At 58.1% G+C, this 24,616-nt stretch overlaps 1 protein-coding gene across 2 annotated transcripts in view; it reads right to left on the reverse strand.

Moving 5' to 3' along the window:
• Positions 1–24,616, reverse strand: part of PHF21B (PHD finger protein 21B) — an 87,463-nt gene that overhangs the window by 47,450 nt on the left and 15,397 nt on the right. The gene's annotated exons all lie outside the window — the stretch shown is intronic.

The following is a 24,616-nucleotide window of genomic DNA, read 5'->3' on the forward strand; positions in this document are numbered from 1 at the left end:
CAGCAAGGAAGGGCACCGAGCATCTCAGCCCCAACGGCGTGAAGCCACCACCCCCATCCTGGCAGACCAGCCTCCAGCAGGAGACCCGGGCTTCCCCTCAGGAGGAAGCCAGAGTTTCTCAATCTTTCCTGGGGGACGAGGCACGGCTGCTGCGGGGGGAGGAGGGGGGCCGCCCCCATCCCTCGGCCCCAGATTGACCGGGCAGCGGCCTGAGAGCCAGGACTTGCTCGCCTGGGTGAGTAATCTTTTCCTTATCAGTCAGCTCTTAACGGGGATGACAGCCAGGATTAAATAGTAAGTCATTTCCAGCCCCATTACGGCCGCAGCAAGATGGCTCCAAATTAAATCTAACAGTCAATGAAATCGTCAATATTTAATTTACTCGTTGCAGGTGGCAATTCAGCCCTCGTGACGCTATTGTTTAATGGCAGAAATATTGGGATTTCTCACACATTATGGGACACAGAACTGCTGGACCTTCTCCACGAGGCAGCTTGTGAGTGAGGGGCGTGGAGACCTCGGGGGGCATCCCCGCGCTGCTTGGGAACACGGAGGCCCATGGGGCGCTGTCTCCCGGGGGCCCCGCTGTGCCCACCTGGGACAGTGGTTCCCATTCCTGGAATCCACTCGGCCCCTCTGGAAGCTGGAAAGAGGCAGAGGGAACGTCCCTCCGTCCCTCCGTTCTCTTCATTCTCCACCTGAGCTGCGCGATGGTTAATCTTATGTGTCAGCCTGACGGGGTGCATGCCGGGCGCCCAGACATCCGGTTAAACGTTACTCTGGGTGCGTCTGGATGAGATGAACATTCGGAGCAGCAGACGGGGTAAAGCAGGCGGCCCTCTCCGATGAGGGTGGGCCTCATCCAACCTACCGGAGGCCTGAGTAAAACGAAAAGGCTGAGTAAGGAGGAATTCTTCCTGCCTGACCGCGAGCTGAGACATCCGGCTTACCCTGCCTTCAGACTCAGAGCGAAACATGGGCCCTTCTAGGGTCTCGTGCCTCTGCTGACTCTTGGGCTGGAACTTACACCATCAGAGCTCCTGGGTCTCCAAATTCCCAACTTGTCAGCCTCCAGAATTGAATGCGCCGACTCCTTGCCACAAATCTCTTGCGTTTACACACGCTTGTGTCTATGGACGTACGTACATAATATACACGTTACGTGTGTTAAATACGTGCACATGTATAAACGTCAACGTATCACATATATTACAAACATACGTAAACACGTAATGTAAACGTGTACGATATACGAACGTGCATATGTTAAAAGTTCCATCCTGTTGGCTCTGTTTCCCTGGAGAGCCCAGCGCAAGCTGGTCACAGGCAGCTCTGAGTCCCGCCTGCAGGGGACACTTCGTAGCAATGGAAGATGAACGCACGAAGAGCCCTCTGTTCCTCGTGGGACAGTAGTGGGAGGCAGCGGGGCACAGAGGGGGACCCCCCACTCTCCACATGGCTGGAGGACACAGGCCCCCCAGGAACACGTCACTACCACTGCCACATTTGCCCCGAGCACCGAGGTGACAAGGGCCATAAAACAGTGACGCCTCAGACCTGTGCGTTGTGGTCCCAGAGCCGCAAAGCATCAGCTCGTCCATTCTCATTTGGTTCCTTCTTGTTCTTCTTCGGTTCCTTCTGCGGAGGAGGAAACGGAGCTCTCTGGAGCGCAGGGGCTCCCCACCCCCCCCCCCCCACTCCGGCTCTCACCTCCTAAAGCATAAGGTCTTGGCTCCAACCTGGGCCCTCCCTGCGTGGGGACCCTTTGCCCGCGTGCAGTGGACTGCCAGCCCCCTCGTCATGTGTGAATGACCAGGGGACTCACGCGAGCCTGGGCGCAGGGACGACTTCCACGCCATCTGGCAGTGGCCCGGGGAGCGAGACCTCACGCCGACGAGCAGAGGGCGAGCGTTACACTGGACGGCCTTTCAGGACACGCACGTGCTGAGCACAGAGCCCCTCCTGCTGCTCCGGGGCCAACAGGCTCGTTTGGCTTCCACCCAGAAAGCTGGCTGCTATGGGGACCTCGCCAGCCGGGTCCGAAGGCTCCAAGATGGCCCGACCCACACGGTGTCGCCAAGCCTCCGTTGGCCATCAGTGTCACAGCTGTCGCCATCATCATCCCGAGTGCAAAGTGCAGCTCAGGTGGAGAATGAAGAGAACGGAGGTGCTTTCCGGACCCACAGGAAGCGTGCAGACATGAACCGAAGACTTCACTTTAACCCCAAGAACCCCACGCCTTTCTCTGACCTAACCTCCACAGGGCGTGCCTGACTGATGCCCCTGCAGGCCTGGCCCCTGGGGCAGAACCAGGAAACACCCCAAGTTCAGAGAAGAGGGCCACGCCCGAGTGCGGGCAGAGGGCCCAAAGGACCAGCCCCAGCAGGTGTTTTGGGTTTTTTTTAATTTTTTTTTTTTGAGACACAGAGAGACAGAGCATGAACGGGGGAGGGTCAGAGAGAGAGGGAGACACAGAATCAGAAGCAGGCTCCTGGCTCTGAGCTGTCAGCACAGAGCCCGACGCGGGGCTTGAACTCACAGACTGCAAGATCATGACCTGAGCCGAAGTCGGACGCTTAACCGACTGAGCCACCCAGGCGCCCCCCAGCAGGTGTTTTTTTTTTTTTTTTTTTTTAAATATTTTTTTTTTTAACGTTTATTTATTTTTGAGACAGAGACAGAGCATGAACAGGGGAGGGGCAGAGAGAGAGGGAGACACAGAATCTGAAACAGGCTCCAGGCTCTGAGCGGTCAGCACAGAGCCCGACGCGGGGCTTGAACTCACGGGCCGCAAGATCATGACCTGAGCCGAAGTCAGACGCTTAACCGACCAAGCCACCCAGGCGCCCCCCCCAGCAGGTGTTTTTAAACACCTGCTGTATGAACACAAACCACTGTGTCCCTCCTCACGGAGAGAAGCCTGGAAGGCACGGGGAACTCAGGTTACTCTCTGGAGGGGCACTGGCTCCAGAGCCAGGTGGCCTGCCCTCACACCCCGACCCTGGCCCCATCCGGCTGTGTGTGCTGGTGGGGGGAAGGGGGCCCACAAGCCTCAGCTTCCCCTTCCCCACAAGGACCAACGAGAACACACAAATTACTGTTATTACTGATCGAGGCCCCAGCCTCTGTTCTCCCCTCACAGCGGCGGTTCAGGTGACTGTCCTCAAAACACAGACCCCAGAGCACACCTGCCAGACCGGGTCACCGAGAGCCCCAGCCCTGAGAGGGCGGGAGCTCACGTGGCTCACCTCGGGGAGGGGGGGCCCGTTCCCCTCCCGCCTCACTCCCCAGGCCCAGCTGGGCTCAGGGCCCCCCCAAGACTCCCGCAACCCTGCACCCGGCCCCTCCCACTCGGAGCTCAGGCCTGACCCCTGGGCCGTCCCTGGGTACCCCGAACTCCAGCAGTAAGACGAGCCCCCGCCCCCCCCTCCACGGGAGATCCTCACTCACTGCGCTCTGCATTTAAACGAACAGATTATGCTAATTTCAGCTACAGTGATTAATAACTACATGTTAAAGGGAGATACCTCCCAGGGTGAGATCTTTAGGGGAAAGTTCTTGCCTGCAGCAAATGTTCTAATGTGACTTTAGACAAGAAACAGGTCTCCTCGATTTACTTATTTATTCGCGTGAGCAGATAAAAGCCTGAGCCACCGACAGCCCAAATGGAAAGACCTCCTTTCTTGGGCCTCGTGGACACTCACACGAAACTCTGGATGGTTCTCAGGGCGGAGGGTGTGGCCGCTTTCTGCTGTGTGTGCCTGGGCAAGCAACCCTAACCTCTCTGGTCCTCAGCTTCCCATCCACGTGCTGGAGAGGAGGCGGCTGGCAAGCAAGGGGTCCTGAGGTCTTCCCGGCGGGGCTGCCCTGCACGTGGTGTGGATGACCCAGCCACTCGGAGTCTCAGCCTTGGACCCCACCCGGCCTGAACCGTCCTGGAGATGCGCTTGGCCGGAAGTCCCCGCACCTGGGCCACCTGTTCAGGGCAGCCGCCAGGCAGGGCTTTCCGACCTCTCAATCCGGCGGCCCCGCCCAGCCTCGGGCACACACCCACGTGCAGGTGGCAGGCCACGCTCCCCCTCCCTCAAGGGATGTGTGGCCCTTGCACGGCACCCCCGGACGGCGCACCTCTCCCCAGCACCCCCCCCCCCCGTCCTCACTATGCCAAGCCACCTCCATCCGGGTCTCCGGCGCAGGCCCCCCTGCCCTTCCGGGGGTGGGAGAGGCAAGCAGGCGGCTCAGGTGCCAACGTCTCGGGGGGAAGTCACCACCGTTCCAGCCAGGACCTCCGCCCCTGTCCCCTCCCCCCTCAGTCCCCAGGTCCTGCTTCTTCTGGCTCTTTCCACCCTCTCGGAGCCCTGCTGCTGCTGTCGGCTACTCTGGCTCCTTCCCCTCCAGACAAGAGCCCCAGTGGCCCTGCCTGACCCGGGAGCTGGCGGGCAGGGTCTCAGTGAGGGGGTCCAGCGCTTCCTCCTCCAGGGCCTCAGACCCGGCACGGCCGGCAGAGGGTGGCAGGGGACGCGCCCATCCCTGGAGCCTGGGGCACAAGCACCAGCCATTTATCCCCAGGAGCTCCGAGCCGACCACCAGGGCCTTTCCCCACCCTGATCACCCACCTGCCCCAGCCACCTGCGCCCTGCACACAGGAGGCGGGCGCCGGCCAGAAATCCTCTTTCCGGAGGCCTCACTTCCACACGTCTGTTCACCCACCCACCCCAAGGCAGGGACGAGTCTTCACCTGGAACTAAGGCAGGGAGGGGGCGGGCAGGTGCGGGAGGATTCCAGAGACGGCCACGCGTTTCCCTCCTGCTGCCCCTTCAGCCTGGAAGGCCCTTTCCTCCCGCTAGCCGCGGCACAGACCCAACTCAACCCCACCCGCCTGTCACCCAGGTCACCCCACGTCACCCAGGTCCCCCCCACGCTGCCACCCACTGCCTCCTCCTTGCTGTGGTCAGGAGCTGCCGGGACGGGGGGGCAAGGGCCCAGTAGGCACGATTCTGGAAAGATGATGTGCAAAAAAGTCCAAGCCCCTGAGTCCGGCCTGGGCTCTCCCCTGGCGTTCCAGGCCCCGGGAGCGCCCTCACCGGCTTTCCAGCACAGACAGAGACAGGGGTGGGGGGGGTGGGGGGGGTGAGCCCGGAGCCCCGAGCACACCCCGCCCGGCCCCGGTCAGCCCTCACGTGGCCGCAGAGAAAGCTCAGAAACCCAGTGGGGCTGGCGCCTGCGTGGCTCAGTCGGCGAACTGCCCAACTCAATTCACGATTTTTCGGTTTGTGAGATCTGTACTGATGGCACAGAGCCTGCTTGGGATTCTCTCTGTCCCTCCCTCTCTCTCTGCCCCTCCCTGGCTCTCTCTCTCTCTCTCTCTCTCAATGAACAACTACGCTTAAAAAAAAAATTAAAACAACCAAAAAGAAACCCAGTGTTTCAGTCTCCTTCATGGAGAAGCCTGAACCTCGGGGCTCGCCTGCCCATGGCCTCAGGCGGGCCCCACGCTCCGCTCCTGCTTCTCAGAGGCCGGCCTCTTGGGAAGCTCGGGGTCACACGGAAGGGCCGGCCTGGGCACTGGAGACATAGGGGAGTCAGGCCTAGCCACTGTTCTCACAAAGTCCCCAGGCATGGGGGGGGGGGGGCGGCGGGAAACGACAGGTCCAAGGCCATTCTGTCCCCGGGGCCCCAAGAGGAGGGCAGCAAGAAGCAGGTGACCATGCCAGCGTCCGTGTGAGCATCAAGGTGCCAGCACAGGAGCCCTGGTGCCCACCTACTGTGACCACAAGCAAAGTCGTAAAGGCCGAACGAAATGACAGGCGGCCACTGGGAACCCGTGAGTGGCAGCCATTGTCAGATCGGTGCCTGCGGAAGAGACGCCAGAATCCCCTTCTGTCTCTTCTCCCCTGCCTATTCAATCCCTTATTTATAAAGCAGGAAGTCACGTTACCCTTGGGATTATAACCCCATACTATGTTTTGCTCCTCAAACTGTCCCAGCCGTGGCCAGGGGGTGCTCTGAGTCGGCTCCTGTGTCCCTCTGACATATTCCCATCAGTGTGATTTTTGTTTCCAGCACTGCAAGATGCTGTGCTCCTGGGCACCCTTTAGCTGTTGCATCGAAGGACATGGCCAGAGTCACCCCTGGCTTCGCGGAGGTAAGTGACACGGCGTCGGAGCGACGGGGTCTCTGTGCGGTGCCAAGGCCCCCCTCACGTCAGTCAGCAGGAGATCCCCCCAAACAAAGGGTGTTTCCATCACAAATGACACCCCGTAGCCGGTGGCACGTGAGCTGTGGAGTCAGGAGGAGCCGGGATTCAACAGAAAAACCGAGCTGCTTGAGGACAACCGATTAGGGGCGAGAGGCTGCTCGCGCTTGGTTAGAGTAAAGTCTAGTGTTTGTGCAGGATTTCCATCATCTCACGTGGTCCTTGCCACAGTCCCACGGGAGCCTTTACCGCCCCCATTTCGCAGATGAGGAAATAGAGGCACGGAGAGGTTGAGTAACTGGCCCAAGGACACCCAGCTGCTAAGCGTTGGCACGGAGATCGAAACCCCGTCTCATCGTCTGCCTGCTCTGGAAAGCCTTCAGGGTCACTGCTCCGTTGTCCTCAGGTCCTCTGGCAGCACCCTCGTCTCCTGAAACCACAGGAGGTGAGCTCTGGAAAGGCCCAGAGATCACAGCCCCACCCCACTGTCTGATACGTGGGGACACCAGAGAGGCCACAGAGCCCGCTCATCAGACAGCCGGAGGGCATCCCTGCCTCCCAGCCTCTGGGCACCGGGACTCTGCGGTGTCTCCCCAGCCCTTCTCGTGGGGCTGGCCACGCCATCTGCTCTGCGGAGAAGGCCGAGGGAATCCTTCCCTGCACAGTGTTCTTTCGGGACGGACTCCAGCAAAGGTCCATCCTGCAGAGCCACAGGGCAAGTGCTGATCAACCGGAGCCGAAACGCCAAAGGTGGCACCTGAGCCCCAGGAGGGCGGGGCCCGGCAGGGCCAGATGCACCTCGCTCGCTCGTGCATCAGAGGGCATGAGCAGTGCCGCCACACCCCTGCCGCCACAGCCCCCAGGCACCCCCCACCCCCCGTGCCTGCTCCTGAGGCCAGGTCAGTGTATCACCAAGGCTGCTGTGACCCCGGCCACCCCCGCAGGCTTCCCTCTCTGCCGGGGGCAGGGTGGGCCGCCTCTCACCGCACACACAACGGCCCACACACCGCTGTCTCCGGCTCCAGCAGCAGCTCCCAGGCTCGATTCTCGAACCCTCCCTAGAGCCCTGACCTCAGGGAGCAAAGGTGGGGCAGGGCACCTGGGTGACCAGAGCTCCCTTGGCCACTCTGAGGCGACCCATCCTCAGACCAGCTCTGAGGAACGAGGACCTCGGCGCATGTCCACATACCTCATTCTGGAACTTGAGGCTTTGGCATCTGGGTCCTGAATCCCCTTCACTCCCCCCTCCGAGGCTTCCCCTCCCTGTCCCCAGGGGACAGGACACAGAGGGGTCTCTAATACACTTCCGGGCATTTCTTCCTTCCCAGGTGGACAGAGCAAGTCGCCATCAGTGACCCCCCCCGCCCCCCACTACAAAGCCTGTCCGATGGGGATGCCTCTGATGTCCTCACGGGCACCTCTCACCTGGCGGGATCGCTCTGTCCTCCCTTGGATTTTCCGCCATTTTCCAGATGACGAAAGAAGGCACTCATGCCCCGTAAGCGGCACCACTCTGCAGGATTTCGGGCCCTTTCGGGAGCCAGTTGGGGGCCGGCGGTCGAGATGATGTACCCGGCACCCGGTATAGACGCGTGACTAACACCCCAGAGTCAGGAAGACGGGGAGAAGGGGCTTTACGTTTCCACTTGGGCGTGGCTGACCTTGGTGGAAATGGAGCCAATGATGTGTGTGTCCCCCCACTGTGTCCCCAGGTCCCAGCAGACATCTGGAGGCCTCAACACAGCTCTGATCGACTCGGGGATGTGCGGTGCCTTCAGGCAGCCAGGACGGGGCCTGGCCCTTGGGTGGCCCTGCCCTCTTGGCACTGGTCCACCCCCCGCAGAACGTGACTGAAGCCTGTGCTGATCCTTCCCCTGTGGGGTTGGGGGCGTCTCCCCACCGGGCAGGGAGCTCCCTGAGGGCATCTTACAGAGCCACGCATGCCGACAGGTGTCCCCAGCTTCCAACAAACGAGTAAGAACACGCTAGCAGCTCGGGGAGGCGACGCAGCTCTGAACTGGGTCCCTGGACTGGGGTGGGAGGGGGCAGTCAGGTGGGCTCACGGGGGGGCCACCCGCACCGTCAGCACCGAAGGCTTTAAAGTGAGCAAGGACTGCAGATCCTCCATCCACCAGCTCCCCTGAGGGATGACACGGCTGGGTCTTGGGGGAGCCCTCACAGCAGAAAAGCGTTAATGAGACAGAAAGGCTCGCTTTGAAGTTCAAATTCTTTTGCGTTCCTCACCCACCTCTTCTGAGATGCCTATGGTTCGACCGGTTTTTCCAGAGCTAATCGCTTTGATGTTGTTAATGAAAATACGAAAGGTGATTAAGGGGGACTCTTTTTCTTTCTTTCTTTTTTTTTTTTTAACTTTGGGAGAACGTACAATGCGTTCTGGATTTGGGCATATTCTGGCCGATTGTGCATTTTCATCATTTTGTTAAGGGGGAGGGGAGCCGGAGCAGCCTGGAACCTCGTCTTGGCTGAGACGGCTCCCCGACTGGACCGAGTGCCCGGAGGCTGGCGATGGCCCTCTTGGCACGCGCTGTTGGGTCCGGATTCCTCTGCCAGGGTCAGCTCAGGGGTGCTCCGGGCAGAGCCAGGCACAGCGCCGGCCTCACAAACCCTCAGTCGGTCCACAAACGCCGAAGGAGCATTTCTGCCTGCCTGGGCCTAGTGCAGCTGAGCCGGTCCTGGGACCAAGACGATTGCGGCCCTTCCCCTCCGCAAAGAAGTGTGCGCCGGGGCTGTGTGTGTCTGCCCCAAATGGGGATTTCCGCTTTGCCGCCAGACGCAGCCCTGGCACAACCCTGGTACCCCGTAAGCCCAGACAGCGAGCAGGAGGCTGCCCGGAGACGGGGAGCTACAGACGATCACAGCTGACTGCGAGCAGAGCTGCTGGCCAGGAACCGGCAAAACACTCGTAACGGTGGCTTCAAAGACCTTCTGGAGGCTGAATGTGAACAAGCTGGAGAGTTAAAATCTCCCGACGGCTCAGTCGAAGGGGCCCCTCATACTTTGGTGGGTTTCCCTCCAGGAACCCCATCAGGTTCTCCTAGTAAATCCTGGAGGAAAATCCTCTCGCGCTTGACCGAGGGGAGGGGAAAAGTAACCCTTTTGAAACACGATGAACACATATTGATCACCTACTGTTTTCCCAGCTTTGGCAAGGTATGATGGGAGGGGACTCTGTGGCCCCTGCTCCCTCCCAGAGCTGTGCAGCTGGTTGAGGAAGACCCAGCCCAGCCCTGTGAAGTCAGGGAAGCCTTCCTGGAGGAGGAAGTACCAAGTCAGTTCTTAAAGGATTTGCAGGAATGAGCCAGGACACAAGGCAGGAAGAGACAACACAGAATTAGCAGAAACAATACTAAATGCACACGTTTTGGACACTGATGAGCCATCCAAGTGTGGGACGTGGGGCCTGGGGTTGTGTCCCTGGACCCCTGGCTAGACTAAACTCTCCTCCTGGCTCAGAAGCACTGTGAACTTTGGGCTGCAGCCATAGCAGTTATGACAACAGACAGGAGTGGAACATCAGTTCTGTTCTTGGCCCTGGAGGGCCGGTGTGTGAAGTCATAATCGTCTTCATTAGGGACATGACGTTCTGTACAAACATGCCCTGATGTGGCACACGCTTGCATTTTCACGTACACAACCCACACAACTCGGGCGTGCTGGTGCAACACAGCACCGAGTCCTGCCTCTGTGCAACGTACGTCGAGTTTTCACACCGGACAGACGGCCCTGCCGACGGTGGGTCACTTCTGGGACCCTGCCACCACCTCGCGGGCCCTTACAGACACGGCCCGACGCTGTATAGCTAATGTCGAATCAAGCCAGAAATCAGAGGAGAAAGAAAGATAGGTCTTCAAACAGCAGGTATCCCTCCACCACGCCTGGGCTTACAGTTCAAATCAGACCTGCCGAGTGTGAATGTGATTTAGATTTAATGAGATCAGGGCGATACACAGAGATACAGATGCCAACCAATTCGTTCCAACTAATGGTGTAACGTTCTTGCTGTTGCTGAAAGTTTAGGTCACATGATACCACTCAGTGTCCCAATCGCTGAACAAGTAAATCAAAAAGAAACGTGGGGGCGCCTGGGTGGCTCAGTCGGTTGGGGGTCCGACTTCGGCTCAGGTCATGATCTCGCGGTCCGTGAGTTCGAGCCCCGCGTCGGGCTCTGTGCTGACAGCTCAGAGCCCGGAGCCTGCTTCGGATTCTGTGTCTCCTCCTCTCTCTGCCCCTTCCCTGCTCACGCTCTGTCTCTCTCTGTCTCTCAATAATAAATAAACGTTTAAAAAGAAAAATGAAAGAAATGTGGATTAACAAATGAGCGTTGTTGTGGCTGGAAACAAATGGCCTAGAATTTAAAGCCGAATCCTGAGATCTTCCTTCAGACTTTGCCTCTTCAGCACGAAGCCACCTGGCCAACTCTCCTGGCCAATCCCTCCTCACCTGCTCCCCCCTCCCCTGCTGCATCCCCACACTCAGCTGAGGGCCTTGCTTCTCACTTCACTCAGAAAACACAGCAAAGAACTTTCCAGAAGCCACCGCCACCACCATCTCACTACCCTCCCCACGTGCACCAAGCCACCTTCTCTGCAGAGACGGAGGGCCAAGCAAGGGTCCAAGCTCTTGATGGAGACCCCTCTGCTGCCTCCACCTGCCTCACCACTGAGGCAAGCAAGCCCAAGGCAACGCCTGCACCTGCCTGGCCTCGCTCCTCCTCTGGTCACCTGGAGGCTGGCCCTGGGCGGGAAGTGCAGGTGGCAGATGGGCAGGTGCCCAGAGCCACAGTGACGCTCCCGCCCACCCCGGGAGCCCCAGCCAGCCAGCCTAGCAAGTGTGTGCAGAGCCTGGTGACACGAGTCACCACTCACGGTGTTCCTCACAAGTCACACGGTTCCAACAAGGACTGACTGATCTGGCATCTTCTGCCCTGCCCTGCCCTGCCCATCCCATTCGGCCCCATCAGCCCCTGGATGACCGTTTCTGGAGCACAGAGCCCATTCTGGGTGCCATGGCGGTAGCTTTCCTCACTCTGTGTTCCCCGAGGAGGGGAGCCCCTCCAGGATCCTAAGAGACTTGCCCAAAGCCACACTGCTGCCAAGTGCGGGAAGCCTAATTCCAGCCATGCCCAACGGGGTGGCGACCCAAGACTCGGGCGCTGTCCGTGGTGCTGAATCAACGCGGGCCCAGCTCTCCTACCACCCGGGACACCAGGGGTTCCACCCCGTCTTGCCCAGGAGAGGGCGCTAAGCGGTTTTGCTGCATTATCCAGGTTAAAAACAAAACTTTTAAATGGGGCCTTTAAGCTACCTTAGATTGGGCGGAAAGCAGATTTACGATTTAGGTTTCACAATGTACACATCTAGTATCATGCAGTTTTCACCATTCTGTCTCGTTTCCAAAAGTTACACAACTTTTCCTCTGGGAAGCTGGAAATGCCCTATCCCTGGAGGCTTCATGGCCAAAGACAGCCCTAACCGCCCCCACCCCGTCTGCCTGCTCTAAAGCGCATCATCTCGCTGTGCATTTGAGGCAGGACACTTCATGCCTGCAGGTTCACCTTTGGAACGTATATGTATTTTATTAAGTACTAAAGACATACCAAAGACGATAAGATAACATGCATCATTTAAAGAATAACAATACCGGGCATCTGGGTGGCTCAGTTGGTTGAACATCCAGCTTTGGCTCAGGTCATGACCTCACGGTTCATGAGTTCGAGCCCCGCGTCCGGCTCTGTGCTGACAGCTTGGAGCCTGGAGCCTGCTTGGGATTCTGTGTCTCCCTCTCTCTCTGCCCCTCCCCCACTGGCGCTCTGTCTCTGCCTCTCAAAAATAAAGAAATGCAATTTAAAAAATTAAAGACTAACTATACTGTGTGTGTGCCCAGTGCCCAGGTTACAGAAGGAAAATCAACACTAGCTTTGAAATACCCCTACGTGCCCTCCCCACTCCCTCCCACATACAGGTAGCTATGATTTTGCATTTATCACTCCCTGAATTTTCTTCGTAGTTCACCAAATCTACACATCCAAAAATACAGTTTTGTTTTGCCTACCTCTGAACTTTATATAAATGGAATCATACCAAAGTACCGTGCAACCTCCACTCTGGGCTCAACGACCCATTCCTAAGGTTCGCTGCTGTTGCTTGTGGCCCGGCTCGCCCCTCCCCACTGCCACACGGCGCATGCGTGTACTTGGTGACCCATTCACAGTCAGCACACATCTGATGGTCTTGTTTGGGCTGCTAGGAACGTGCAGATCTCCTGGCACACCTGTGTCAGGCTTTTTCTAAGGCACGCACCCAAAAGTAGGACTTCTGGCCACAGGATAAGTGTGTCTTCAGCTTTACTGGATGACTCCAAATTGTTTTCCAAGTTCCCCAATTTCTGGCGCTCGAGCACTGCATAGTTTAGGCTGGTCTGTGTGTGCTCACCAGCCCCCAGCACCATCAGACTCGTGTCAACCTGACGAGGAGGAGGCAGAAGCTCAACGTGGTTTTCGTGGGTATTTCCCGGACACGGGTAAGGCCGAGCATCTTTTCACAAGTTGACTGACTCTTCGCTTCTAGGAAGGTCTGTCCAACACCCCCTGCTCCCGCCCCGCCGACACCTCTGGGTTCCGGCTTCGGTCGAAAGGCTCTGGACCAAACGCACGTCCTTCAGAGGACCGGACAGGCTGCTGCTCTGTGTGGAGTCTGCCTGGAGCTGCAGAGGGCAGCAGCCCCGCCCACCCCCCAGGGTCCTCACCCCCCAGGGGAGCCCACTTTCCAGGTTCACAGCTAAATGCGTTCTTGCTGCCCCCACCCCTGATAATAACAGCCCCTAAGCTCCAATCACACTTCGGGTGCGGAAAGCATCTCCTCGAGCTGTCGCCCTTCCCGGGTCCCCCGGAAACCCCACCACGCAGCCTTAGGGGCAGTTCCGGGCTGACTCTAGGGGGCTCTAGCCCCCGTGGGCACACCATGCCTGTCTCACTCTGCTGCACCTGCAGTGAGTGCCTGGTCCAGGTCTGGCACGGATCTGGAACCCAGAGGATCCTCCCGAAGGTGGGGGCTGTGGAGGATGGGAAGAAGTTACCGTCTGGGGGCTCCAAGCAGGCCTGGCAGATGCCACGGCTGAGGCCAAGACCGCCTTGAGGCCAGGGAAAGGGCAGCCACGCTGGAGAGGCGGCTGTGGTCTGTAACGTGCACAAGAGCCCCGGGTGGCAACAGAGGCAGGTGGGGCTGCCTCCTCCCAGCATAAACGTGGCTCGCGCTCCCCCTTCCTACAGCCCCCGGAGGGCAGCCAAGGCAGAAAGGAAATGTGGTCTCGCTTGCACGCTTTCGCCTCTTCCTCACTCTTGTCCAAAGATTGCACCTCCAACCTGGGGCCTCAGTGGAGGCGGGGGGGAGGGCTCTTCCCTCCTCCCCGCTGTGCTCCCTCAACCCCAGAGGCAGACTCAGCATCCATGATCATCTCTAATACTGGCTCTGTGTTCTCAGAAACTTTATCTCCTTAAAGCCTCGGAGATATGCTCAGTGTAGAGTGTTTGGGCTTCCAAAATACACCTCTTAGCACTCTGCTGCCTTTTTAAAGACCCGAGGTGACATTCACATAACGCGAAAGTAACTATTTTAAGTGTTTTTTCGTTTGTTTGTTTTTACTTATTTATTTTTGAGAGAGCGCAAGCAGGGGAGGGGCAGAGGAAAGGAGACAGAGGATCCGAAGCGGGCTCTGCACTGACAGCAGCGAGCCCGACGCGGGGCTCGAACTCAAAACCGTGAGATCATGACCTGAGCCGAGGTCGGATACTCAACTGACTGAGCCACCCAGGCGCCCCAAAATAACTATTTTAAAGAGAACAACTCGGTGGCATTCGACCCACTCACAGAGTCAGGCAACCCCCATGTCCACCCGGCTCTAAAACATTCCCTTCCCCCACAAGAAGCACTTGGCTTGTTCCTACAGGATGTTTTCAAGTCTGGGGTCTGGGGCCTCCGTGGGGAGACTGGGAACTCCTTCCTGGAGGGCAGGCGGGGTCTCGGGCCATTTCCGCCCCACCCTTATCCTTGCTCAAAGTCACTGACAACCGGGGCACCTGGGTGGCTCATTCGGTTAAGTGTCTGACTTCAGCTCAGGTCACGATCTCACAGTTCATGAGTTCGAGCCCTACACTGGGCTCTGTGCTGACAGCTCAGAGCCCGCTTGGGATTCTCTCTCTCTCCCTCCCTGCATGTGCATGCATGCTCTCTCTCCCAAAAATAAACATTTAAACAAAACAAAAGAAAGTCACCGACACGTGCAGTAAAGTAACTTCTAAACATGAGGCACATAGTCTCCAGTGTCTCCTAAGTGTAAACCCAGCACCTTCCAGTGTTACCACCCTCCACCACAGCAGCATCAGCAAATGTAACCAAGGGCATCTCCCTGCAGCCTAGGCCGGGGGCCTCAGGGAGAGAACCCACAAGGAAACCCAAGCGAATGGGGTGCGGAGGGCGGGGCCATGATAAAGACGTGGAGACAGAGGAGTCAGGTACAAAGGAATCCACTGCTATGGTCATCCATGGTGCCAAACCAAAGCAGCCTGGAAGGTTCTGGTTCCCCAAAAGTCAGGCCCACTGCCCCCCAAACACCAAGAAGTCACCTTACACAAGTGGGTCCGGCACACGTGTCTCTGTGAAGTGACTAATTAGCTGTGACTCAGACACGCTGACGACACGGCTGGGGTCCTATGTCTCCAGGGAGCCGAACGAGTCCCTTCACAAGGGGAAAGTGCCCCCCCCCAATCTAACCCGGGACCAGGAAGCAACATCTGTCACCCTGCACTGCCACCCAGAGTCATCAGCACAACTAATTACCACTAATTGTAATATCGTTTCTGTCTTGCTGCTAATACATTTAGACTTGCTAATCAAATCAAACCGTCCCACCTTGCCGTGCGGCTTCGAAATAAACATTTCTGCAAAGCGAGAAATAAATCACTCCTGAGCTTTGTTCTCTTTTTTTTCTGCAGCCGTGTCTGTGGGGACGTGGGGTGGGGGTGGGGGGTCCATATACTTGTCTCTGGGACCAAAGGCATGGGAGAAATCTGCCAAGGAACTGGCCTTTACTATCCAAAGCTTCCAAAGAGAGGGGGAGAGAAAGGGTTAAGAGACACTTGGGGACTGGGAGAGAAGGAGGGGAGGAGGTGAGCAGGAAACCCTCCTAACTGAGCCTGCACAATTTGCTAAGCACTGTTCCTGTGTCACCTCCACCCTCTCGGGGTCGCTGTCTCCTGTGTCCCCTGGCTGGACTGGTGGGTCCTTTGCAGGACCCCCTCCGAGCTCCCTCCTTTTACTCACCAAGGAGGGCTGCCCTGATGTGTCCCCAGACCTGGCTAGGAGCTTGTAGAGGGCAGGGACCTTGTGCAGTTGCTGTTTTCCCAGCACCTCAGCCAAGGCCAGGCACACAGCAGGTGCGCAGGAAACGCCACCCCCCCCCCCCCCAATAAACACACGAACAGACAGTAAGAACTAGGTCAGTGCTACTCTATCCCTATCTGCAGACGAGGAAACTGAGGTGTGAAGAGATACTAAGCAGTAGCTGTCCGGCATCTGTAGTCAGTAAAGGGCAGGACCTAAGGACCAGTCCTGGGTAGGTCTAAGCCTGCGCTCGTGCTCCTTCAGGAAGCGGGGCGGGGGAGGTGGCCCCTCATATAGCTACACAGGGACCAGTAATGAAATGCTAAGGGCCACAGGGCTCTGTGCTCAAGGACACACTGCCGTGATTCGCAGAATTCTGGAACGCAAGCTGACAAAAGGTCGACCACGAACGCAAGTTAGTATAAATGCACCTGTTACTACAGCAATGCTGCTGTCCTCACCTCTCCACGTCCACCCCATTGCTGAGAAAGGGGCTTATGCCACCCCAGGGTGGGGGCAGGGGAACCACAGAGCGGTGGCCCTCGGCTGGCTTCTTCTGCCTGGGCAAAAGCCAACTCCCAGCGACCCCAACAGCCTGGCGAGGCCATCGGTGTGGTAGCGTAGAAAGGTTCACGCCTGGTTCGGCCAGGCCTGGCCTTGATCAAGTCACTTCCCCACCTTCAACATCCTCAGGTGCTTCACCGGGAGGAGGGGAACTAGTCAGCTTTTGTGTTTATCTCGCGGCAGAAGTAAGTGAATGAATGGGACGATACGACCCGAATAACACAAGTGTGGGGTAACCTTTCCAGGGCAAGGGAAGGGACAGTGGGGAGGACAGAGGCTGAGACTAAGCAAAGACCACAGCCTCACAGCAGCACCTCCTCGCCATCACCCTCCACCAGCTGCCCGTGGGGCCGACACTGATAAACCCATTTCACAGATGTGGAACTGGAGGCATGGAAAGTCAGCCAACCCTACCGTAAGAGGATGCAGGGCTGCCAGCCAGGTCTGGACGACTCCAGACCCGGGGGAGGCGGGTACAGAGAGCTCAGCTCCTCCTCCTGCAAATCCCCCCACCCGGCATCTCGCAGCCACTGGTTCTGCCCGAGCAGAGTACCCGCACGGCTCCCGTACGTAACTAAAAAATGAGAAGCGCATCCCACATCAAATGAGGCTGTCGATTTTAATTAATTTCAGATCTTGCGTGTTTCTGGCAATTATTTGTAACAAGGCTTACAGAGGGCATTTAAAATTAATTGTGATTTTTATCTAGAAATCAATGCTTATTTTTTAAGTAGCTCATTAGGGGTGAGGATGTATTACAGGAGCAGCAGGCCCTGTGTCAGGAAGGAGGCACCTGGGGCTAACGGGAGAAGCCAGCAAAGGAACACGTCTAAACTGTGATGGCAAGATCAAAGCCAGCAGAACCATGAGACGGAGCTCCAATAGACAAAACAAAACCTGATCTGGATCGGGCAAAGGCAAAGTCACCCAGGATGGGGAAGGAGAGCTTCTCAGCCTCGGCCGGTGGCTCTCAGGGAGCCCAGCCGTCCAGGCAGCTCGCCGACACGGGCTGAGGCTACGGCAGCAGCATCAGGCGCCCTGCGTGGGGACCGGAGCACAGACTGTAGGGAGGGCACCAAGAGAGGAGCCTGCGAGAACTGGGGCGTGTGACACGGGGCCCAGGCCTCTCCCCAGACGTCACACCAAGGGGCAGGTAATGGAGGCTGGTGCCATGACCCTCACTTTCCGTGTCTGTCTTTTAAACACACGTTTACGGAAATAGGTTTTAAAATTCATCCCAAGAAAGAGGAAGGAAAGAAGGAATGTCCACGTATCGGCGACACAAAACAGGAGTGCAAACAGTCTAACGTCACAGACCATTCTCACCGATAGTCCTCTTTCCTCCGCTACCCCTCCGCGTGCAGAGGTCACGTGATTAAAACCGAGGCCACTCCTCCGAGTTATAATAAAACCACGAATGTCGACGCAGGCTCTTACAGCTACAGCTACGTCCCTTTAGTGAGCAGGGTAAGTAAGGTTTAGGAAGTTTCCATGCCTTACTCAAGAGGGCAAGGCGAGCACTCAGAGGACCTGGGGCTGGGCCCCCCTCGCACGCCCCCACCTCAACCCTTCTGTGAGGGTAGCAAGGCGGGACACACCCATCACCACCCACACTGCCACCATCACAAGAGTCACCACCCTTGTCTTCTTCTTCATCATCATCATCACCCCCATGGTCACGGAAGAGGGAAAGGACCGAAGAAGCAGGCTGTCCACACCCTTCCATTGTGTCAGGTGCCCAGGGAAAGGGTTATCCTCACTCAGAGGACTGGTTCTCACTCTTCGGGGGCTCCAGAATCTCACGGGGGGAGGGGGCAGCTGCTGCTTCTGCAACTACGGACCAAGCACCTGCTGGCAGATGGAGCTCCCAGGAGATTCAGGTGAAGACAGGCGGTCAAGGGGCCAGAACCTAGAGACCCCGAACAAAGGTCCAATTGGGGCCCGAGTCTCTGCAAAGCCCGAAAACACCGCAGTGGAGCGTAGAGAGTCACCTGGGAGTTAAAAAAACACGTGCTATGTGCAACAAGGAGCGATTACGTCAATGATGATATGGATGCTTATTTTTATTTCGATATCGCTCCCGAACCCGTTAATGACATTTGTAGGGTGGCAGGATCGCTTATCTCGTTCTTTTTCATTTAAAGTTTTAATTTTCGGCGCGCCTGGGTGACCCAGTCGGTTAACCGTCCGACTTCAGCTCAGGTCATGACCCCGCGGTTCGTGGGTTCGAGCCCCGCGTCGGGCTCTGTGCCGACAGCTCGGAGCCCGGAGCCCGCTTCGGATGCTGTGTCCCCTCTCTCTCTGCCCCTCCCCTGCTCGCGCTCTGTCTCTCTCAAAAATAGATAAAAACATTAAGAATAATAATAACTTATAAAATAATAAAGTTTTTATTTTCAAGGGGTACCTGGCTGGCTCAGGTAGAGGAACGCGACCTGACTCTTGATCTCAGGGTTGTGGGTTCGAGCCCCACACTGGGGGTAGAGGTTACTTAAATAAGTAAATAAATCTTTTAAAAAGTCGTCATTTTCAAGAAAAATCACATAGTATTTTCTACACCTGGGATGCCTCAGCGGCGACAAGAGGGGACAGCCGACTTCCAAGGAGACCTACTAAGTGGCAGCAAATGTCACAAACATACCTGCAGACCAACAACAGACACCTGCCTGGAAAGTGCTACCTGAGCCCCACAGTCTTTATCAATAATATTGGCAGAGTCTCGTGTTCTGTCATCTGTTATCAACCCTGTAGGGGTTCCCAGGATGATACGCAAGGGGCACGAGGGACTTTGTTGCTTGGGTGTTGACTCTGGTCACTTTAGAACCTCTGGAGCTTTTTCCTTCCCCTCTACACACACACACACGAGCGTTTTGTCTTTTTTTTTTTTTTTTAGTTTTAAACGTTTACTTATTTTTGAGAGACAGCACACACAATTTGGGAGGGCAGAGAGCGAGCGGGGAGACAGAGGATCTGAAGCGGGCTCTAATGCGGGGCTCAAACTCTCGAACTGTGAGATCACGACCTGAGCTGAACTCGGATGCTTAACTAACTGAGCCACCCGGGCGCCCCACGGGCATTCTGTCTTCAGGGACACAACAGAACAGCAAAGACATTTCTTTTTCTTTTTTTTTTTTTTCCTAATGTTTATTTATTTTTGAGAGAGACAGAGAGACAGAGAGTGAGTGGGGGAGGGGCAGAGAGAGAGAGAGGGAAACACAGAATCCGAAGCGGGCTCCGGGCTCCGAGCCGTCGGCATAGAGCCCGACGCGGGGCTCGAACCTACGAACCGCGAGATCACGACCTCAGCCGAAGTCAGGTGCTCAATCGACCGAGCCACCCAGGTGCCCCGCAAGCATTTCGTCTTCAGGGACACAATATAACAGCAAAGAAGACATTTCTCTCACATTTACAGTTTTTAAGGCACATCCCCGCCCACTACCCACTAATCAAAACAGAACTGTTGTGCACGGATGGGTCAGCCACAGACAACACCCCTCACGGTCTTCCATTCTACTGAGGAGTCTGATCGGCCCCTAAGTAGCAAAGCCAAGCCCAGCCCGGCCGCACTAGCCCCTGCTACGCGTCTGTCTCCTCCAGCGTGTGGTGGGGATGAGACTTCCTCACGGGGACGTGCTGCGATCCCAGGTCAGGCAGCTCAGAAAACACTCACACCCGCGGCGGGAGTGGTCCCCAAACGGTAGCGGCTCTCACCATCGCTGACGGTGTTCTCGCCACCACCTCTACGGTAACCGGCATCCTCATCATCACCAGCAGCGCCGCATCACCACCCTCATCACCCCCGGTGTCAGCATCGCCGTCACCGTCCTCCCCACCACCACCGTCACCGTGACCGTCGTCACTCCCCGCCCCCCCCCCCAACCGCGATCCGATCCAAAGGAATCCAGAGGTGCCTTCCTGGAGGGTGAGCAGATGACCTCAACCTTGGCGGATGAGCAGGATCTTGCTAAAGACAAAAGGGCGATCCACAGGTGTTTATAGTGTGTCTGAGAAATGGTCAACAGCTCTGTGTCGGGACATGAGGCTGAAGACGTGATCCGAGGTCACATAACAAGAGGCCCGTCATCAAAGAATTTCTGAATCTTCTTCAAGTCACTAGCCCCCCCCCATGCGGTGTCCCCTGGAGCCCCAGGAGTCCCCCACTCGCCAGCGGCCCTGCAGGGGGGCACAGGGCAGGGTGCAGGGGGGGCCGGGCCCCAGCCCTGCTTCGGGCAGAGCACCCCTCGCGGGACTCGCACCCGGAGCTCCGCTGTGGGCGCTGGGGAGTGGGAGAGAAGAAGGCAGGGCTGAACCTCAGAATGACAACCGTGGTGACGGTGTGGAGGACCAGTGCAGGAGGCAAGTGAGGGCAGCGAGGAGGCTCCGGAACCCTCTGAGTGAGAGCAGCTGAAGGCGAATGAGAGCAGCAGAGGCAGGGAAGCAGAGTGAACTAGGAGGAGGTGACCGGCAAGACGATGGTGGGGAGCTGGGGTGCAGATGAGCCCCGGGGAGAGAAGGTCGCAGAGACTCGCCCCTCCTGAGCCCTCACCGCACACCAGCCTCACCTCTCACTTCAGGCCCCACCACCCGTGTTGCCTCTGCCGCCCCGGGGGCCTAAGCGGAGGCCCAAGGACGGCAATACCTTGCGCGAGGTCTCCGGTCGCTGCGCCCCGAGCTGCTACACCACTGCCCTCGGGGTGACGCAGAGCTCTTGGGGGACAGTTCGTTCGTAATCCCACAAAGCAGCCCCCAAGCGCTACATCGTCGACTGGTCCGTGGATCAGTAAGGTCTCCCCCAGTGGGTGGATGGATGGAGGGAGGGAGGAGAGATCAGGGATGGGGGGATCTGGGACCTGACACAGGAGGTCCCAGACCCAAACTAAAAACCAAATCCTCCCCATCAAATTCCTCTCTTCTTTCTCAGCACATGCGTGGTGAATACTGAGCCAGGCCGTGTCAGGCACAGTGCACTTTGGCTCAGCCATCGGGGGACTCTGTGCACTTAGAGGGGACAGGGCAGGGACAGTGTCCACCAGCCAAGTGACCTGAAGGCCACGGCCACACCGAATCCTCCCACCCAGGTCTCCGGGGGTCACACAGCCCATAAGGAAGTGAGAACTTGGGGTCAAGAGACCTGGGTGGGGATCTGAGCACCGCCATCTAGGAGGTGGGTGACTCGGGAAAGCCAATGACCTCTTGGGGCCTCAGTTTGTTCACCTTTCAAACGGGGGTAAGAGTGCCTACTGGAGTCAAGCAGATGCCTCTGGAATCCGGCACTGCCCCTTGGCCACTGTGGGCCTTAGGCCGGTCACTTGTTTCCTCGTCTGAAAACTGGGGAGAATCACACGGTGACGCCTCCCGGAGAACCGACCGCCCCCTCCTCGGAGCCACCACCGTCACCAGGTGGCTGTCTCAGAGCGTCTGTGACAACTGGGCCAGAAGCTGATGGAGCACGTGCCCTCGTCCTGTCTCTGTCTCCTTCCTGGAGGCCAAGTCTTGAGTCTTGTCCACATCGGCATGCTCACCTCTGCCACGTGGCAGGTGCCCAGTGAACTGGCAGGGATGGATGGATGGACGGATGGACGGATGGACGGGTGGACGGATGGATGGGTGGACGGGTGGATGGATGGATGGGAGGATGGATGGACGGATGGATGGATGGATGGACGGATGGATGGATGGATGGATGGATGGACAGGTGGATGGATTGACGGGTGGGTGGATGGATGGATGGATGGATGGATGGACAGATGGATGGATGGACAGATGGATGGATGGACGGGTGGATGGATGGACGGACGGATGGATGGATGGACAGATGGATGGATGGACGGGCGGATGGATGGACGGGCGGATGGATGGACGGACAGATGGATGGACAGACGGATGGATGGACGGATGGATGGATGGATGGATGGATGGGGGGGTCAAAGGGCATCCAAGCACCGACAGGGATGAGCAAGGCTACTGGGGATGACGGCAATGACAGTCACTCCCAGCCACCCCTCCTCTGGGGTCCTGAGCCTCGGGCGGAGCGCTACAGTGGAAGTGAATACTTACTGAACGACAAATGCTTACTGTAGACCAGGTGGAAAAGTTAACTGAAGAAGAGCTAAACACGCTTGCAGCCTCCGAGGGAAAGGATTCCCTTACAAACACAGGTAGCTGCGTCCCCTGGCGGCCAGGCCAGGCTGTCTAGTTCCCGCCCAGTGCAGGCAGGCCAGGTGAGGAACGGGTGAGGGGGAGGGGCGGGCCCAGCCCTGCCTCATGCAGCCGCCACCCACCCCCCCACCACTGCCCTCCACCAGTAACTGCAGAGCCGCAGAGGACAGGGACGGGGACCCAGAGCACTGGGGTGCCAGGGACGCACTGCCTGAAGGACAGACAGGTCAAACCCGGCCCGACAGGTGAGCGGATCTGGGAGCGGATCTGGGAGCTGGGAGAGCACACAGGTGCACAGGCGCCGGGAGCAGGGCGGGACGGTTTCCACAGGACAGAGGGCTCGTAGGGGCGGGACGTGGACGCAGGTCTGTGGGCTCCAGAGGCCACTCTCTCCCACCCCCACCCCCCCCCAACGCCGCCACTTGTCCCAGGGGTGATGGGAAGTGGGCGTGCCAAGCGGCCACCTGAGCAGGTGCCTGGGTGGTGACCAGCAGGATGGCACCGCTGCCCTCTGTCCTGTGTGCTCAGGGACCCTCTGCTGGCAAGTTGGCCACGTGGCCCGCCGTGGCCAACAGAAGAGGAGCCAGAGTGCCACGGGGCACGGCCCGAGGTCCGAAGGCCCCAACGGGAAGGCGCTGAGCAAAAGCAGGCACCTGGGGGGCCTGACCAACACAGCCTCCCGACGTCCGAGCCTCCTGGCAGCACAGCCCCTTCCCGCCTCCTTTGGGAGGGGACGAGTCTGGATTCTGTTTATCTACCAATGAGCCACTGACACATTCTAGCTCTGCAGAGTTTTCCAGCTCGGTGTATGGTAATGACAGGGGTCCAAATGAAAGGACCGGAAAGGTGGTCCAGGGATGGGCTCTGCCATTGCTTCTCTGTGCCTTCAGGTGGCGGGACGGGATAAGGGCCTCCCTGCCAAAGGAGAGCCGGTGGACCGACACTAGGAGGAGCCCCTCGGCGGGGGGAGGGGGCGCCTTGGGAGTGCCAGACCTGAGCGCCCCCCCGCCAGCACGCGGGAGGAGAGACAGCCCCCCGCCGCCCCCCGGCCTTTCCCCCCAGCCACGTCGTCCAGTCCTGCTCCGCTGCGGGCGGCACCCAAGCGAGGGCGATGACCGACCACGTCACCCCGCTCAACCCTCCGAAGACACAGGAGCTGCTGTGGAATGTATTTTGCACGCGAGGAGCGGAGGCTCCGAATCTGGAGGCGGGAGAGGGTTCCAGGGTTCAAAGCCTGCTCCTCTGTGCCGTTAGCCACTCCCGCTCCTGAAAGCTGCTTCCATGCTTCCTGTTCCCGTAAATAGGGATCAGGGCTCGGTTCCAAGGAGGAACGTGGCGCTATCGTGTGTAAAGCACCTGACACACAGTAGGCTCAAAATAAGAGACGGGGATGGGGATGGGGGAGACCATCCCTCTGGACACTCCGGCCCACTCACGTGGCCCCAGCAGCCCAGGCCCAGTCCCCCGAGCCCCCGGGTTTCCCCTCGTGTTTTTTCATTCCGCTCTTGCAATTCCCCTGTGAGTGGGGAGTGATGTCCCATTCCCACGTTACAGATGCAGAAAAAGAGGTGGGAGCCCCTCGGAGGGGAGCCTCTAACTCCGGCCCAGGGTTGGAGGCCAACCTCCCTACGAGACAAATGGGAGGTTCTGTGCAGCCCAGTGGGTGCCCTTTCCTGCTTACCATCCACCGTGTTCTAGAGCATTCTGTCCCCGCTACCGAGTGAGGACAACTCTGGGTGAAACCACGGGCCGGCTGGTTTTCCAAACCGCAAATTCACGGCAAACCCTCCACTTGCGGTGGGCCGTCAGCTAGACGAAACAACACCGCCAGGTTTTCTGGGGTGGCCCTGATTTCAAACGTCCACACCAACTGCCATGCTGGGGGGACAGGGCCACCCTGTTGCTCATGACGGAGCGTGGCTTCAGCAGCTTCTGTGTCCGCTCCCAACCGAAGGGAAAGGGTGGGGAGGCCAGCGCCAAGGGAGCCCAGGGGGTTCCTGGCGCTGGGTGAGCATCAAGGGTTCACCGTCTACTCTGACCCCCCGACCCTGACCTCAGTTGGGCGTGGTAACCTTCCACTGGCAGGTTGGAAGTCCACGGGCTGAACACTGTCTGCCCCAAATTCACGTGCACCCAACCTCTCGGAACGTGACCTTGTGTGGAAATAGGATGCTTGCAGATGAGATCGTTTGGGCCCACACTGGATTAAGGCAGGTCCTAAGTCCAATGACCGGGGTCCTGAGGGGAACAGGAGAGGACAGAGACACAGGAAAGACGGCCACGTGCCGGCAGAGACAGAGAC

This window comes from Panthera leo, chromosome B4, assembly GCF_018350215.1.
Source record: "Panthera leo isolate Ple1 chromosome B4, P.leo_Ple1_pat1.1, whole genome shotgun sequence".
NCBI classification, from domain to species: Eukaryota; Metazoa; Chordata; class Mammalia; order Carnivora; family Felidae; genus Panthera; species Panthera leo.